General features: G+C 40.2%; 1 long non-coding RNA gene across 1 annotated transcript; it reads left to right on the top strand.

Moving 5' to 3' along the window:
* Positions 1 to 13,366: 13,366 nt before the first annotated feature.
* LOC128665176 (uncharacterized) lies at positions 13,367 to 18,256 on the top strand. The gene is made up of 3 exons (XR_008403018.1): positions 13,367 to 13,394; positions 14,769 to 14,832; positions 18,199 to 18,256. It is a non-coding gene; the product is annotated as an uncharacterized LOC128665176 (long non-coding RNA).
* Positions 18,257 to 18,467: the final 211 nt, after the last annotated feature.

The raw sequence follows: 18,467 nt of genomic DNA, 5'->3' as shown, positions 1-18,467 counted from the left end.
CAAATTTGAAGTAGGAGGACCGACCAAGCATCTTTTTCCATCTCGGTTCCTAAAATCCATGCAATATACACGTCCCCTGGCGCCGCAACTGCCTCTGGGAACCTTACCATGGGTCTCAGACCGCACGTCTTGTAATTCTCTGTCTGGGAAATTATATATCTATCAAATCTATGTATTTATCTATCAAATCTATCTATCGTATCTATCAAATGTATATTGCATCTATTTATCTATCTATCTAATCTATGTATCTATCTATCAAATCTATCTATCGTAGCCGGACTGTTTTGTGACAGCCACTTGTGTTTCGGCCAAATGTCCATCGGCCAAATGTCTGTCGGCCAAATGTCTGTCGGCTAAATGCCCGGCCACGATTGCACGCGCAGTGCCCCAAATTTGAAGTAGGAGGACCGACCAAGCATCTTTTTCCATCTCCCGGTTCCTAAAATCCATGCCATATACACGTCCCCTGATAGGGGGCGTAACAGGTATTAAACTGATCAGAATAGTACTACTTAACACACCACTCATATCTGGTGGTACAGTAGATTGCAAGCGCAGTGCCCCAAATTTGAAGTAGGAGGACCAACCAAGCATCTTTTTCCATCTCCCGGTTCCTAAAATCCATGCCATATACACGTCCCCTGGTGCCGCAACTGCCTCTGGGAACCTTGCCATGGGTCCCAGACCGCACGTCTTGTTATTCTCTGTCTGGGAAATTATCTATCTATCAAATCTATCTATTTATCTATCAAATCTATCTATCTATCTATCTATCTATCTATCTATCTATCATCTATCTATCTATCGATCTATTGTATCTATCTAATGTATATTGCATCTATTGATCTCTCCATCTAATCTATGTATCTATCTATCAAATCTATCTTTCGTGGCCGGACTGTTTTGTGAGAGCCACTTGTGTTTCGGCCAAAATGTCTGTCGGCCAAATGCCCGTCGGCTAAAAGTCCGGCCACGATTGCACGCGCAGTGCCCCAAATTTGAAGTAGGAGGACTGACCAAGCATCTTTTTCCATCTCCCGGTTCCTAAAATCCATGCCATATACACGTCCCCTGATTGGGGGCGTAACAGGGATTAAACTGATCAGAATAGTACTACTTAACACACCACTCATATCTGGTGGCACAGTAGATTGCACGCGCAGTGCCCCAAATTTGAAGTAGGAGGACCGACCAAGCATCTTTTTCCATCTCCCGGTTCCTAAAATCCATGCCATATACACGTCCCCTTGTTTGGGGGCGTAACAGGGATTAAACTGATCAGAATAGTACTACTTAACACACCACTCATATCTGGTGGCACAGTAGATTGCACGCGCAGTGCCCCAAATTTGAAGTAGGAGGACCGACCAAGCATCTCTTTCCATCTCCCGGTTCCTAAAATCCATGCCATATACACGTCCCCTGACGCCGCAACTGCCTCTGGGAACCTTACCATGGGTCCCAGACCGCACGTCTTGTAATTCTCTCTCTGGGAAATTATATATCTATCAAATCTATCTATTTATCTATTAAATCTATCTATCTATCTATCGTATCTATCAAATGTATATTGCATCTATTGATCTATCTATCTAATCTATGTATCTATCTATCAAATCTATCTATCGTGGCCGGACTGTTTTGTGACAGCCACTTGTGTTTCGGCCAAATGTCCGTCGGCCAAATGTCCGTCGGCTAAAAGTCCGGCCACGATTGCACGCGCAGTGCCCCAAATTTGTAGTAGGAGGACCGACCAAGCATCTTTTTCCATCTCCCGGTTCCTAAAATCCATGCCATATACACGTCCCCTGATAGGGGGCGTAACAGGGATTAAAATGATCAGAATAGTACTACTTAACACACCACTCATATCTGGTGGCACAGTAGATTGCACGCGCAGTGCCCCAAATTTGAAGTAGGAGGACCAACCAAGCATCTTTTTCCATCTCCCGGTTCCTAAAATCCATGCCATATACACGTCCCCTGGCGCCGCAGCTGCCTCTGGGAACCTTACATGCGTCCCAGACTTGTAATTCTCTGTCTTGGAAATTATCTATCTATCTATCTATCTATCAAATCTATCTATTTATCTGTCAAATCTATCTATCTATCATCTATCTATCTATCTATCTATCTATCTATCTATCTATCTATCGTATCTATCAAATGTATATTGCATCTATTGATCTATCTATCTAATCTATCTATCTATCTATCTATCTATCTATCTATCTATCAAATCTATCTATCTCGTGGCCGGACTGTTTTGTGACAGCCACTTGTGTTTCGGTCAAATGTCCGTCGGCTAAAAGTCCGGCCACGATTGCTTGCGCAGTGCCCCAAATTTGTAGTAGGAGGACCGACCAAGCATCTTTTTCCATCTCTCGGTTCCTAAAATCCATGCCACATACACGTCCCCTGATAGGGGGCATAACAGGTATTAAACTGATCAGAATAGTACTACTTAACACACCACTCATATCTGGTGGCACAGTAGATTGCACACAAAGTGCCCCAAATTTTAAGTAGGAGGACCGACCAAGCATCTTTTTCCATCTCCCGGTTCCTAAAATCCATGCCATATACACGTCCCCTGGCGCCGCAACTGCCTCTGGGAAACTTACCATGGGTCCCAGACCGCACGTCTTGTAATTATCTGTCTGGGAAATTATATATTTATCAAATCTATCTATTTATCTATCAAATCTATCTATCTATTGTATCTATCAAATGTATATTGCATCTATTGATCTATCTATCTAATCTACGTATCTATCTATCAAATCTATCTATCGTGGCCGGACTGTTTTGTGACAGCCACTTGTGTTTCGGCCAAATGTCCGTCGGCCAAATGTCTGTCAGCCAAATGTCCGTCGGCTAAAAGTTCGGCCACTATTGCACGCGCAGTGCCCCAAATTTGAAGTAGGAGGACCGACCAAGCATCTTTTTCCATCTCCCGGTTCCTAAAATCCATGCCATATACACGTCCCCTGATAGGGGGCGTAACAGGTATTAAACTGATCAGAATAGTACTACTTAACACACCACTCATATCTGGTGGCACAGTAGATTGCATGCGCAGTGCCCCAAATTTGAAGTAGGAGGACCGACCAAGCATCTTTTTCCATCTCCCGGTTCCTCAAATCCATGCCATATACACGTCCCCTGATAGGGGGCGTAACAGGTATTAAACTGATCAGAATAGTACTACTTAACACACCACTCATATCTGGTGGCACAGTAGATTGCACGCGCAGTGCCCCAAATTTGAAGTAGGAGAACCGACCAAGCATCTTTTTCCATCTCCCGGTTCCTAAAATCCATGTCATATACACGTCCCCTGGTGCCGCAACTGCCTCTGGGAACCTTGCCATGGGTCCCAGACCGCACGTCTTGTTATTCTCTGTCTGGGAAATTATCTATCAAATCTATCTATTTATCTATCAAATCTATATATCGTGGCCGGACTGTTTTGTGAGAGCCACTTGTGTTTCGGCCAAAATGTCCGTTGGCCAAATGTCCGTCGGCTAAAAGTCCGGCCACGATTGCATGCGCAGTGCCCCATATTTAAAGTAGGAGGACTGACCAAGCATCTTTTTCAATCTCCCGGTTCCTAAAATCCATGCCATATACACGTCCCCTGATTGGGGGCGTAACAGGGATTAAACTGATCAGAATAGTACTACTTAACACACCACTCATATCTGGTGGCACAGTAGATTGCATGCGCAGTGCCCCAAATTTGAAGTAGGAGGACCGACCAAGCATCTTTTTCCATCTCCCGGTTCCTAAAATCCATGCCATATAAACGTCCCCTGGCGCCGCAACTGCCTCTGGGAACCTTACCATGGGTCCCAGACCGCACGTCTTGTAATTCTCTGTCTGGGAAATTATATATCTATCAAATCTATCTATCTATCAAATCTATCTATCTATCGTATCTATCAAATGTATATTGTATCTATTGATCTATCTATCTAATCTATGTATCTATCTATCAAATCTATCTATCGTGGCTGGACCGTTTTGTGACAGCCACTTGTGTTTCGGCCAAATGTCCGTCGGCTAAAAGTCCTGCTATGATTGCACACGCAGTGCCCCAAATTTGAAGTAGGAGGACCGACCAAGCATCTCTTTCCATCTCCCGGTTCCTAAAATCCATGCCATATACACGTCCCCTGGCGCCGCAACTGCCTCTGGGAACCTTACATGCGTCCCAGACTTGTTATTCTCTGTCTGGGAAATTATCTATCTATCAAATCTATCTATTTATCTATCAAATCTATCTATCTATCTATCTATCGTATCTATCAAATGTATATTGCATCTATTGATCTATCTATCTAATCTATGTATCTATCTATCTATCTATCAAATCTATCTATCTCGTGGCCGGACTGTTTTGTGAGAGCCACTTGTGTTTCGGCCAAATGTCCGTCGGCCAAATGTCCGTCGGCTAAAAGTCCGGCTACGATTGCACGCGCAGTGCCCCAAATCTGTAGTAGGAGGACCGACCAAGCATCTTTTTCCATCTCCCGGTTTCTAAAATCCATGCCATATACACGTCCCCTGATAGGGAGCGTAACAGGGATTAAAATGATCAGAATAGTACTACTTAACACACCACTTATATCTGGTGGCACAGTAGATGGCACGCGCAGTGCCCCAAATTTGAAGTAGGAGGACCGACCAAGCATCTTTTTCCATCTCCCGGTTCATAAAATCCATGCCATATACACGTCCCCTGGCGCCGCAACTGCCTCTGGGAACCATACCATGGGTCCCAGACCGCAAGTCTTGTAATTCTCTGTCTGGGAAATTATATATCTATCAAATCTATCTATTTATCTATCAAATCTATCTATCTATCATATCTATCAAATGTATATTGCATCTATCGATCTATCTATTTAATCTATGTATCTATCTATCTATCTATCTATCAAATCTATCTATCTCGTGGTTGTGCAAATGGACTGTTTGCGATTGTTTGCGGTGCGTTAAACGGGGAGTTTGGTCTTTCACTGTGAAGCGGGTGTAACCCTTACACTACCTGATCGATACAACATCATACCTGATGTTTTAAAGAACGTTATTCCAAACAATTTAGGAATGTTAGGTGATTTATGCCCTTTATGGATTAAAACCAGACTCTGCATCAACTATGTAATTTTACGTGGGAGTTTTGCCATGGATCCCCCTCCGGCATGCCACAGTCCAGGTGTTAGTACCCTTGAATCAACTTTTCCATCACTATTGTGGCCAGAAAGAGTCCCTAAAATTTGCCTGCCTATTGACTTCCGGTGGGCGGAGCTACAGACCGGCAGCATAGTGAAAGAGCTCCTCAGATTGTGCTTCGTTTAAGCCAAAAAGCTGCCGGTCCCTGCTACCCACACACGCCATCCTTGTTGGGGTATTATCTGGACCCTAGCCCCAACGGACCAGAAAGTGTGAAGGGCCGAATATCGCCCTAGTCCCTGGAAGGAACGAAAGTGCGCAACGAAGCGCAAACCGCGGGCGCCATCTTGGAGTGCGGCCCACGCTAGCATCACATTGGAACCGGCTGCTACCCGGCTACCAAGGGACATTCTTCGCCGCTGTATGTTACCGGAGGGAGTGAGTACAAGCCCTACTGAATGCATCTTAGCCCCACAAGCAGTGTATAAACATAGCAGGTGCAAGAACGGAGGTATTGATACATGCAGGAGACCGTGTAAAACCTGATACACGCACATTCAGAAGTTTTTTATCAGAGGTACACCCCTAAAGACTTACATTTGTGGGAGGTTGGGAACACTTCTTCTGTCTGGACTATACAGCTCACAATAAAAGAAGTATCATACAATCAACGGGACATTGTTTCAAAGCATTTATTGTGAAACATATGACATATTATGCTGAACGTTTACTAACAACAGAATAAAAAAAATGGTTGTCTCATGAAACACTTGTGTTAAGATCACTGAAGGGGAGTTTGTTCCTTTTGGCTTGCTGATACGTGGGCTGATGCTGCCACTTAGAGGACTCTCACACTCTTAACAAGAGAACTTTGTCTATACTGTAAGCAAATTAGTGCAAGGTTTGCATGAAGCTAGATCATTACTTCAAGCCTGTATCAAACACACTGGCTGTCAAAATGACATCCAGGCATAAGCAAGCAGATAAGAAGAGGCCTGCACCAGAATTACATACTGAATCCCCACCCTCTCCCAAATCCTCACATGTGATCACATCTGACTCCTCTGCTCTCCTCCAGGAACTCAAGTCCTTCTTTCTACCAAAGATGGAGTCCCTTCAGGCTGGGGTAGATACATTGATCAGCGAAATACGCCAATTCTCTACCAGAATGTCCCACGTGGAGCAGCGTGTGTCAGATGTAGAAGACAGACAAGAAAGGCAGCTACAACGCCAAAACCAAATCTTGCAAGAAAAGGTAGACGACCTCGAAAATCGGAGTCGGAGGAACAATCTCCGAATGGTGGGTGTACCTGAAACAGTGTAAAACAAAGATTTGCTTGAGTTTACCGCTTTAACCATCCCTAAACTGCTGAAAATGAACCCAGATCACTTACCCCTTGACATAGAGCGAGCCCATCGCATAGGCCCGGATAGAGGCCTTGAGACTTTAAATTCTCGCCCACGCCAAGTGATTTATAAGTGCCTCAACTACCAGGAAAAACTCGCACTATTGCGAGCTTATAGGGCTCATACGGGAGATTTGATTTTTGAAGGAAAGAAAATATTGATTTTTCAGGACTTTTCTGCAGAGGTTACCAAACTCCGGAAAGAATTCGCTCCACTGTGCTCTCGACTTCACAAGGAGGGGAGACAGGCTTCACTGCTATATCCTGCTAAATTAAGACTGCAAACACCAGCTGGTCCCAAGTTTTTCAGTTCCCCCAAAGATCTGCAAGCATACCTTGATAAAGATAAAGACGACCAACGAGATGTACACTGAACATAGAAGAATTTCTTTTCAGCCTCAATTTTCTCCAAGCTCTCCGTTACATAATGGAGGGATGGAGTGCTGCAACATGCCCAGTGGCAGAAAGAGTAACTGGGACTAAACTCAGGCATACTGAACTGCATGAAAGGCTCATGTGGGAACTGCAGAAACTCCCAGGAACTATGCTATGGGGGCATATACATTCTCCCACTTCTTGGTTCATGAAGACCAAACTTATACATTTTGGGGAGATACTGGTTTGGTTCCTCACTGTTATCTTGTTTTGTGTTACAAGTTATGTTTTGCATGCATTTTCGAAGACAGTAATTTATGCTTTTTGTCTCCCAGGTTTGACACTAACCCCCTCCCCACATAAAGGTAGAGGGATAGCATTTTTTCTCCTCCCAGGTTTTAAAACTAAGCCATGCATGGGGTCCCTATCCTCTAACAGGGCTCGCAAGCTTCCCTTCCCTTGCTTTAAACCTTCTATACCCAATATTCAAACAGCCTGGGAAAAGGCCCAAAGTGGCTTTAATTCTAATTACAGTACTCCCAGCCAAGTAGAACCCCACTCCCCCTTAACCGTAACGGAGAGATATTTCAGGTTCCTAGCCCATGTTTGCCTAACCATTTCTTTCTCTCTTTTTGTTACTATTACATGTGTCCTTAGGGATGTTTATGTTTATGCTGAGATTGACATACTCTTTGTTAGGTGCCAAGCCTGCTACCAGGATACTCTTATGATAAAGCAGGGTCTCCAACCGCTTTCTCAGGCTGATGAAGTCTGCTGGTTTCTGGGTGGAACTTGTCTGTTATGTTTATGTGTTTTGCCTACAGTGTCAATGTTATGTGATGCACTAATGCTTTTGTGTCTCTGCCTCCAGCAACAAATGCTCCTCCACTCTGGGGGGTCCCCACACCATGCAATCCTTGACATATGGAAACCTTCTGGTTTGGCTTCCCGACTCTCTCCCATCTGGCTGATTCGTGAGTACAACTCCCTGGCACAAATTGATATCATGCCCTCCCCATACCACATTTTTCCACATACCTTAAGGTACCCATGTTTTATCCTACTGATCCGCCTGCTCCACAGACCGCACCTTAGAATAGCAGAGCTGCGGGAACATTCCATACTTTCATTAGACAATGGCGCGGCGCTATAATGTAGTATCTTGGAATGTTGGAGGTATTACCTCTCCAGCTAAAAGAAGCAAGATACTCCACTACCTCAACTCAATCCACGCAGATATTGCCCTGTTGCAAGAGACCCACTTGACACAGGAAGAGCACGCTAAGCTGAAGGTTAGATGGGTAGGTCAAGTTATAAACACGCCAACGACAGGCAGAAAAAAGGGGGTAGCGATACTGGTCAGGAAAGGGTTACCAATAGTGCTTACAGATACACATATCGACGTGCAGGGAAGGTATATCATCACTAGCTTGCATGTATCTTCCAAAACCTATACACTTTGCAGTGTCTATGGGCCGAATAGTCTCTCTCCCCACTTTTGGTCCCAGATTCAATCACTCCTAACTAAACGTAATAGCTCTCAAATCCTCATGGGAGAGGACTACAACATGGCCCAACTATCCCCTCTCGATAGATTTATAAACCCCTCACAACCCTCTAGCATAAAACAGGGCTCTCAGCGACAGAAAATTGAATCTAAAATTACTTTAAGGCTTAAGGAAGGCTTGGGATTGGTTGATTTATGGAGATTGCGTAATCCAGAGGTTAGGGACTACACCTGTATGTCTAAATCACACCACACATTGTCCAGGATTGACTACTTCCTCACGTCTCCTGCTCTCACCCCTTTTATACCCTCTACTAAAATACAACCCATCACCATATCAGATCACGCCCCTATCACACTGGTGCTGGACTTTACCCCCGCCGATAATTTACACAAAACATGGAGGTTTCCCTCTCATCTTTACAACAATGTAGATTTCCGCCAAAACTTACTTGCATACTGGATAGACTATGATGCAGATAACGCCCAACACCACGACAACACGGATCTCTTTTGGCATGCCTCAAAGGCTGTGCTAAGGGGGAGAATTACAGCATACACTTCACATCATAAGAAACAGGCTAAGAGGCTCACTGATCAAATGCTAAGAAATCTCACAGATGCATATAATACATATCTGCAACACCCGACCAGCCAATCGAGGCAGCACTATTACAACCTGAAGCAAGAAAGAGACACCCATATCCAAATGGTAGATAACATACACACATTGCACAGGCAGGGACGATTCTACAGGTACGGGAACAAGGCAGGGAAAATAATGGCAAACATGGTCAAAGTGGTCACCCCTAGATCTAACATTCCAGCAATCATTACAGATAAGGGCCTTTGTAATGACACCCCTACGATTATGAAAGAGTTTGTGTCATACTACACTAAACTATACACTAAGCAGGACATATCAGAACATAATAAACAGTCATTCTGGCGCAATGTCACCGTCCCCACCATGACCCAGGAACAATTGGCTACGCTTAATGCCCCTATCCAAATACAAGAAGTTGTGAATACCATACGAAGCATCAAACTAGGGAAGGCGGCGGGACCGGACGGTCTCCCCGCAGAATATTATAAAATCTTATGCCCGGCGATAGCGCCCACTTTGGCAAAGCTTTTTTTAGACTACTTAGCAGGGAAGTCTGTACCGGACTCTAGATTTACCGATGCTAACATATGCGTCATTCCCAAACCAGATAGAGATTCGACTCTGCCGTCTTCTTATAGGCCGATTTCTTTATTAAATGGGGACTATAAGTTAATGACCAAAATCCTCGCTAATCGGCTGGCAGATGTTCTGCCACTGCTGGTTCACCCAGACCAGACGGGTTTTGTCAAACACCGATCATCAGTTATCAATTTACGCAAAGCACTGGCAGTCATAGCACAATACCATCAAGCCCGACATAACCGGTCAGATGCCTCACTACAGGATGCCTGCTTCCTCTCTGTCGACGCCGAGAAGGCATTCGATAGGGTGGAGTGGGATCACTTATACACTACGCTTATTAACTTTGGTATCACAGGCCACTTCTTGGATGCTGTACGTAGACTATATAATTCACCCTCGGCATCCATCATTATCAATGGTGGTCTCTCCCCTTCCTTTAAGCTAGAAAGGGGCACAAGGCAAGGTTGCCCACTGTCCCCGCTCCTATTCGATCTTGCCATTGAGCCGCTGGCTTGCTATATCCGACAACACTGTGCTGGCCTTAAACTACACGCACAGTGTCTACATATCTCATTGTTTGCTGATGACCTCTTGTTGTATATTAGCAACCCTGATCTTAATGTTCCTCAAATACTACAAGTAATGACAAAATTTGGTACCTTTACTGGATACAAAATAAACGAAGACAAATCTGAAGTCACTTGGCTTCAAAACCAGGGAGGCAGCTCCCTACAGAACACGAGTCTCAAGGTCACGGATGGGTCTTTTAAGTATCTGGGGATTCACTTACATGTAGACCCCACAAAGATTTATCAACTTAATATCCCAAAAGTTATACTTAGTTCACAGAACACCATCCGAGGTTGGAGGGGTCTTCCCCTCTCCCTTCATGGTAGAATTTATTTATTGAAAATGGTAATACTACCAAAAATCTTGTACCCCTTGCAAATGCTCCCTCTTCTGCTCCACAACAAGGACATACAGGTAATCTCTTCTACTTTTGCCTCCTTTGTGTGGAACCAAAAAAAGCATAGGATCAACACAACCAGACTCTCTATGCCACTGGAGGTGGGGGGACTTAGGTTTCCGAACATACAGTGGTACAATTTGGCAACACTAACTAAGCTGGTGCTTGGCTGGTTGGCCGGATCTGAATACTTCAGCCATGCTGTAGAGGCGGACTGTGCGTCACCGCTGAACTTGGCCTACCTCCCACACTCTACCTTGTCTGCCTTACTTCATCACATTTCTCAGAACATACTGTTTAGAGACCCGTTGAGAGCATGGCACAAGCTATGCCGATTCTGGGGTAGTGATCACAAAGTGACCAAATATCTGCCCATACAGGGAAACCCTACGTTCATACCTGGTTTCACCACCAGGGCCTTTCAGAAATGGAGGGCCTCTGGCCTGACCTCTATTGCACAATTTATCAATCCTAACACGCTTCAGGTTCTCCCTTTCCAGGAACTGAGAGAAACCTTTGCTATCCCCGCTGATACCATGTTCGCATATTTTCAGTGTAGGCACTTTGTCAGGGCTCTCATCTCAGATAATCGGCTTACTAAAGTAAGTTCTGGCGTGGACAGACTAGTCCGCATGACGAAACAAGGATCATATTCCATAACCCGCATATATAACGAAATCACAAGTCACTTAGAACAACCTGTCCTTCAAACAATACACAACAAATGGCAAGGGACAAGAGACATACAGATTACGGCACAAGAGATCGAAGATAGCTTTCAGAGAGTAAGAGCAGCTACCCTTTCAGCTTATTCTAGAGAGGCACACACTAAACTAATACATCAGGCATATATCCTCCCTAAACTAAGACTAAGGTGGGCCCCTCAGGCAGTAGATAAGTGTAACAAGTGCTCCTTTGCATCACCTGATCTCACACACTTAATATGGGACTGCCCCAAAATAAAAAGACTGTGGGGTAAAGTTCAGTTTTGGCTCCAAAGGGTACTCCAGCAAGAGATAGCTTTAACTCCCTCCACCATTATTTTTCTGACAGACCTGGGGATTACATCCCAACATCAGAAATTTCTGAACTCTGTGATTCTGCTCTCTAGGCGACTAATCATGCAGTATTGGGTAAGGGATAAGGCCCCACCCTTCAAGAAACTGTTGGGGGCAATACACACTCAGGTTTTGGTGGAGCAGGCGGACGTACAGGGAGATCTTGATAAAAGAATAAAATCTTATATATATAAATGGGAACCTTATTTTCTGTACATCTCTTCACAAGTAAGACATAGAATACTTTATCCCTTTCGCAATTCAACATTTATCATGGAGGAAAATCTGAGAGGGAACTGGTGTCTTTCTCTGTCGCCCCCCCCCCTCAGCCAACCTGACCACATACGCATAGCTTCGTAGTAGCCTTTAAATTCTCTTTGACATAAGTGCCAGGGAGCTCAGTCCCCCCCCCCCTCCCCAAACTCTATCCCTATCCCCCCCCCCCGGAGTGGAAGGACCCGATTCGATTTGATTTGATAGGATTGTTTACTGTTTATGGTTTGTATTAGTTACTTGATGCTTTATAAAAAAATGGAAAAAACCAGATTAACATCTCAGTATGGAGATATCTTACTTGGGGAAGGCTCTTTCCCCCGGACTGTGGGGGAGGAGGGTCGTCGAATTCCCTTTCTGTATCTTAAAATGTAAATTCTGATGTATTACATACTGTGACTTCCATGTTGTGATGGATCTGGATTATAAATAAAGTTTTAAAAAAAAAAAAATTTGCCTGCCTATTGAAGTCAATGGCGGTTCGCCCGGTTTGCCCGTTCACGAACAGTTGCGGAACGGAAAATTTTCAGTTCGCGACATCACTATTCACCATCTCATTTTGGCTAAATTGTTTTTAAATTAGTGTTTTTTGATAAAAGTATTTAGATATGTTTTTATATTTTTGTAAACATTGTTTTTTTTTAAACAGGTCTCGAGCTTCCCAAGAAGTTTAAGATAGAACTGTTCATCAAACCCCTGGAATGAAGGAAAAGGTAAGTTATTTGTTTCACCATCTCATTTTGGGTAAATCGTTTTTAAATGAGTGTTTTTTTATAAAAGTATTTAGATATATTTTATATTTTTGTAAACCGTTTTTTTTTTTTAAAACAGGTCTCGAGCTTCCCAAGAAGATTAAGATTGAACTGTTCATCAAACTCATGGAATGGAGGAAGAGGTAAGGTATTGGTTTCATCATCTCATTTTGGTTAAATTGTTTTTAAATTAGTGTTTTTTGATAAAAGTATTTAGATATGTTTTTATATTTTTGTAAACCGTTTTTTTTTTTAAACAGGTCTCGAGCTTCCCAAGAAGTTTAAGATAGAACAGTTCATCAAGGCCTTGGAATGGAGGAAGAGGTAAGTTATTTGTTTCACCTTCTCATTTTGGTTAAATCATTTTTAAATGAGTGTTTTTTGATAAAAGTATTTAGATATGTTTTTATATTTTTGTAAACCGTTTGTTTTTTTTAAACAGGTCTCGAGCTTCCCAAGAAGATTAGTATTGAACTGTTCATCAAACCCATGGAATGGAGGAAAAGGTAAGTTATTTGTTTAACCATCTCATTTTGGTTAAATCGTTTTTAAATGAGTGTTTTTTATAAAAGTATTTAGATATATTTTATATTTTTATAAACCATTTTTTTTTTCTAAACAGGTCTCAAGCTTCCATAGAAGATTAAGATTGAACTGTTCATCAAACCCATGGAATGGAGGAAGAGGTAAGTTATTTGTTTCACTATCTCATTTTGGTTAAATTGTTTTTAAATGAGTGTTTTTTATAAAAGTATTTAGATATGTTTTTATATTTTTGTAAACTGTTTTTTTTTTAAAACAGGTCTCGAGCTTCCCAAGAAGTTTAAGATAGAACAGTTCATCAAACCCTTGGAATGGAGGAAGAGGTAAGTTATTTGTTTCACCATCTCATTTTGGTTAAATTGTTTTTAAATGAGTGTTTTTTGATAAAAGTATTTAGATATGTTTTTATATTTTTGTAAACCGTTTATTTTTTTAAACAGGTCTCGAGCTTCCCAAGAAGTTTAAGATAGAACAGTTCATCAAACCCTTGGAATGGAGGAAGAGGTAAGTTATTTGTTTCACCATCTCATTTTGGTTAAATCGTTTTTAAATGAGTGTTTTTTGATAAAAGTATTTAGATATTTTTTATATTTTTGTAAACCATTTTTTTTTAAACAGGTCTCGAGCTTACCAAGAAGATTAAGATTGAACTGTTCATCAAACCCATGGAATGGAGGAAGAGGTAAGTTATTTGTTTCACCATCTCATTTTGGTAAAATCGTTTTTAAATGAGTGTTTTTTTATAAAAGTATTTAGACATATTTTATATTTTTGTAAACCTTTTTTTTTTTAAACAGGTCTCGAGCTTCCCAAGAAGTTTAAGATAGAACCGTTCATCAAAACCTTGGAATGGAGGAAGAGGTAAGTTATTTGTTTCACCATCTCTTTTAGTTAAATAATTTTTAAATGAGTGTTTTTTGATAAAAGTATTTAGATATGTTTTTATATTTTTGTAAACCGTTTGTTTTTTTTAAACAGGTCTCGAGCTTCCAAAGAAGTTTAAGATGGAGCAGTTCATCAAACCCTTGGAATGGAGGAAGAGGTAAGTTGTTTGTTTCACCATCTCATTTTGGTTAAATCGTTTTTAAATGAGTGTTTTTTGATAAAAGTATTTAGATATGTTTTTATATTTTATAAACGTTTTTTTTTTTAAACAGGTCTCGAGCTTCCCAAGATGTTTAAGATAGAACTGTTCATCAAACCCTTGGAATGGAGGAAGAGGTAAGTTATTTGATTCACCATCTCATTTGGGTTAAATCGTTTTTAAATGAGTGTTTTTTGATAAAAGTATTTAGATATGTTTTTATATTTTTTTTAAACCGTTGTTTTTTTTAAACAGGTCTCGAGCTTCCCAAGAAGTTTAAGATTGAACTGTTCATCAAACCCATGGAATGAAGCAAGAGGTAAGTTATTTGTTTCACCATCTCATTTTATTAAATTGTTTTTAAATGAGTGTTTTTTGATAAAAGTATTTAGATATATTTTATATTTTTGTAATCCATTTTTTTTTAAAACAGGTCTCGAGCTTCCCAAGAAGATTAAGATTGAACTGTTCATCAAACCCATGGAATGGAGGAAGAGGTAAGTTATTCGTTTCACCATCTCATTTTGGTTAAATCATTTTTAAATGAGTGTTTTTTTATAAAAGTATTTAGATATATTTTATATTTTTGTAAACCTTTTTTTTTTTTAAACAGGTCTCGAGCTTCCCAAGAAGATTAAGATTGAACTGTTCATCAAACCCATGGAATGGAGGAAGAGGTAAGTTATTTGTTTCACTAACTCATTTTGGTTGAATCGTTTTTAAATGAGTGTTTTTTGATAAATGTATTTAGATATGTTTTTATATTTTTGTAAACCGTTTTTTTTTTTAAACAGGTCTCGAGCTTCCCAAGAAGTTTAAGATAGAACAGTTCATCAAACCCTTGGAATGGAGGAAGAGGTAAGTTATTTGTTTCACTAACTCATTTTGGTTGAATCGTTTTTAAATGAGTGTTTTTTGATAAAAGTATTTAGATATGTTTTTATATTTTTGTAAACCGTTTGTTTTTTTTAAACAGGTCTCGAGCTTTCAAAGAAGTTTAAGATGGAACAGTTCATCAAACCCTTGGAATGGAGGAAGAGGTAAGTTATTTGTTTCATCATCTCATTTTGGTTAAATTGTTTTTAAATGAGTGTTTTTTGATAATTGTATTTAGATATGTTTATATATTTTTGTAAACCGTTTGTTTTTTTTAAACAGGTCTCAAGCTTCCCAAGAAGTTTAAGATAGAACAGTTCATCAAACCCTTGGAATGGAGGAAGAGGTAAGTTATTTGTTTCACTAACTCATTTTGGTTGAATCGTTTTTAAATGAGTGTTTTTTGATAAAAGTATTTAGATATGTTTTTATATTTTTGTAAACCGTTTGTTTTTTTTAAACAGGTCTCGAGCTTTCAAAGAAGTTTAAGATGGAACAGTTCATCAAACCCTTGGAATGGAGGAAGAGGTAAGTTATTTGTTTCATCATCTCATTTTGGTTAAATTGTTTTTAAATGAGTGTTTTTGATAATTGTATTTAGATATGTTTTTATATTTTTGTAAACCGTTTGTTTTTTTTAAACAGGTCTCGAGCTTCCCAAGAAGTTTAAGATAGAACAGTTCATCAAACCCTTGGAATGGAGGAAGAGGTAAGTTATTTGTTTCACCATCTCTTTTTAGTTAAATCATTTTTAAATGAGTGTTTTTTGATAAATGTATTTAGATATGTTTTTATATTTTTGTAAACCGTTTGTTTTTTTTAAACAGATCTCTAGCTTCCCAAGAAGATTAAGATTGAACTGTTCATGGAATGGAGGAAAAGGTAAGTTATTTGTTTCACCATCTTATTTTGGTTAAATCGTTTTTAAATGTGTGTTTTTTGATAAATGTATTTAGATATGTTTTTATATTTTTGTAAACCGTTTTTTTTTTTAAACAGGTCTCGAGCTTCCCAAGAAGTTTAAGATAGAACAGTTCATCAAACCCTTGGAATGGAGGAAGAGGTAAGTTATTTGTTTCACCATCTCATTTTGGTTAAATTGTTTTTAAATGAGTGTTTTTTGATAAAAGTATTTAGATATGTTTTTTTTTTTTTTTAATATTTTATTTTTTCAATGCCAAATACATAGACAAGCAATGAGAGTTACAAAATGAGTCAGCTTAATACAATATGACAACATGTCTAATCACTGCATTAGCATCTAAGTTTTCCAATGTTTTTTTTTTCCTTTAAGTCCCATTCTCCTCCCTCTTCTTTAGGGACTTCCACTCTCTTACCACCTAGTTTGCCATCTCCACCAACGGAGATAGATTAAAACACAAATCTATTATTATTATGTAAGATAACATACTAGTATCGTAACTTCAGGATACTGAGTCTAGTTCCGTCTCTTTTCTCTGTTATCCATCCTACCAATTTTCCTCCCCCTCAGAGCCTTCCTTTTTCCTGACCTCCCCCCCGGGTGCCACCCCAGGTTCCTCCGTATATCTATCCCTGTACCACCTCACGTTATGGTTGCTGAGTCTGGTCTTTTAGGTAAATATGTTCCATTTTCCATGTAGCTGTGCATTCAGTATGTACTCTGCGTCTTTGAATGGGTAAATTATTTGTTTTTGGTGTGTTGGGTCTAGAGTGAGAATGAGGGGCTCCCATTTGGTCATTAATTTTTTTGTTCTGCGTGTTATGTCCCCCTGAGTGTCAAGTTGCTCATAGATCATTTGTTTTCTCAATGTTTCTTTGAGTTGTGTTAGGCTTGGTGGTGTCTGCGACATCCAGTGTTGCAGAATGAGTTTTCTAGCGTGTAGAATTACATTATTTATGAATCTTGTGTGTTGCTGTATCTTTGTTTGATGGTTTAGGAATATCACCATCTCAGTTGATAGATGAATTTTTTCCCCTGTGCACGTTCCCACCCACCTCTGCACCATGCCCCAGAATTTCGTTAACTTCGGGCAGTTCCATATCATGTGTGTGATGTTTGGGTTAGGGTTGAAACATTTCGGGCATAGTCCTGGTGTATCCCTCTTCCACTTGTGGAACATTTTGGGAGTTATATATGCATTGTGGACTAGTTTAGTATGTGATTCTCTTATGTCGTTTGAGAGCGAGGCCTCCCTCACCTCCACAAAGCTTTGCACCACACATTTGTCTGTAATGTCATGTCCCACCATGGTCCCCCAGGCAGTTTGTAAGTGTTCGATGTTAGCTTTATGTACTTTTGATTGGAGCGTGTTGTAAGTGTGTGAGATGGATGTCATTCTTCCCCTTGTCAACTTCAAGAGTTTGTAAATGTCACAGCCTATTTCCATCATATTACCGGCTTTCAGGAGACCCTATTTAGATATGTTTTTATATTTTTGTAAACCGTTTTTTTTTTTTTAAACAGGTCTCGAGCTTCCCAAGAAGATTAAGATTGAACTGTTCATCAAACCCATGGAATGGAGGAAAAGGTAAGTTATTTGTTTCACCATCTCATTTTGGTTAAATTGTTTTTAAATGAGTGTTTTTTGATAAAAGTATTTAGATATGTTTTTATATTTTTGTAAACATTTTTTTTTTAAACAGGTCTCGAGCTTCCCAAGAAGTTTAAGATAGAACTGTTCATCAAACCCTTGGAATGGAGGAAATGGTAAGTTATTTGTTTCACCTTCTCTTTTTAGTTAAATCATTTTTAAATGAGTGTTTTTTTATAAAAGTATTTAGATATGTTTTTATATTTTTGTAAACAGTTTTTTTTTTTAAACAGGTCTCGAGTTTCCTAAGAGTTTAAGATAGAACTGTTCATCAAACCCTTGGAATGGAGGAAATGGTAAGTTATTTGTTTCACCATCTCTTTTTAGTTAAATCATTTTTAAATGAGTGTTTTTTGATAAAAGTATTTAGATATGTTTTTATATTTTTGTAAACCGTTTGTTTTTTTTAAACAGGTCTCGAGCTTCCCAAGAAGATTAAGATTGAACTGTTCATCAAACCCATGGAATGGAGGAAAAGGTAAATTATTTGTTTCACCATTAGTGATGTCCCAAACTGTTCGCCCGCGAACGGTTCCCTGCGAAGATAGCTTGTTCGCGTTCGCCGCCGCGGGCGAACATATGCGATGTTTGATCCGCCCCCTATTCGTCATAATTGAGTAAACTTTGACCCTGTATCTCACAGTCTGCAGACACATTACAGCCAATCAGCAGCAGACACTACC

The sequence above is a fragment of the Bombina bombina genome, chromosome 6, assembly GCF_027579735.1.
Source record: "Bombina bombina isolate aBomBom1 chromosome 6, aBomBom1.pri, whole genome shotgun sequence".
NCBI lineage: Eukaryota > Metazoa > Chordata > Amphibia > Anura > Bombinatoridae > Bombina > Bombina bombina.
Note: the sequence above shows the minus strand (reverse complement) of the source record. Positions and strands in the feature narration are given on the sequence as shown.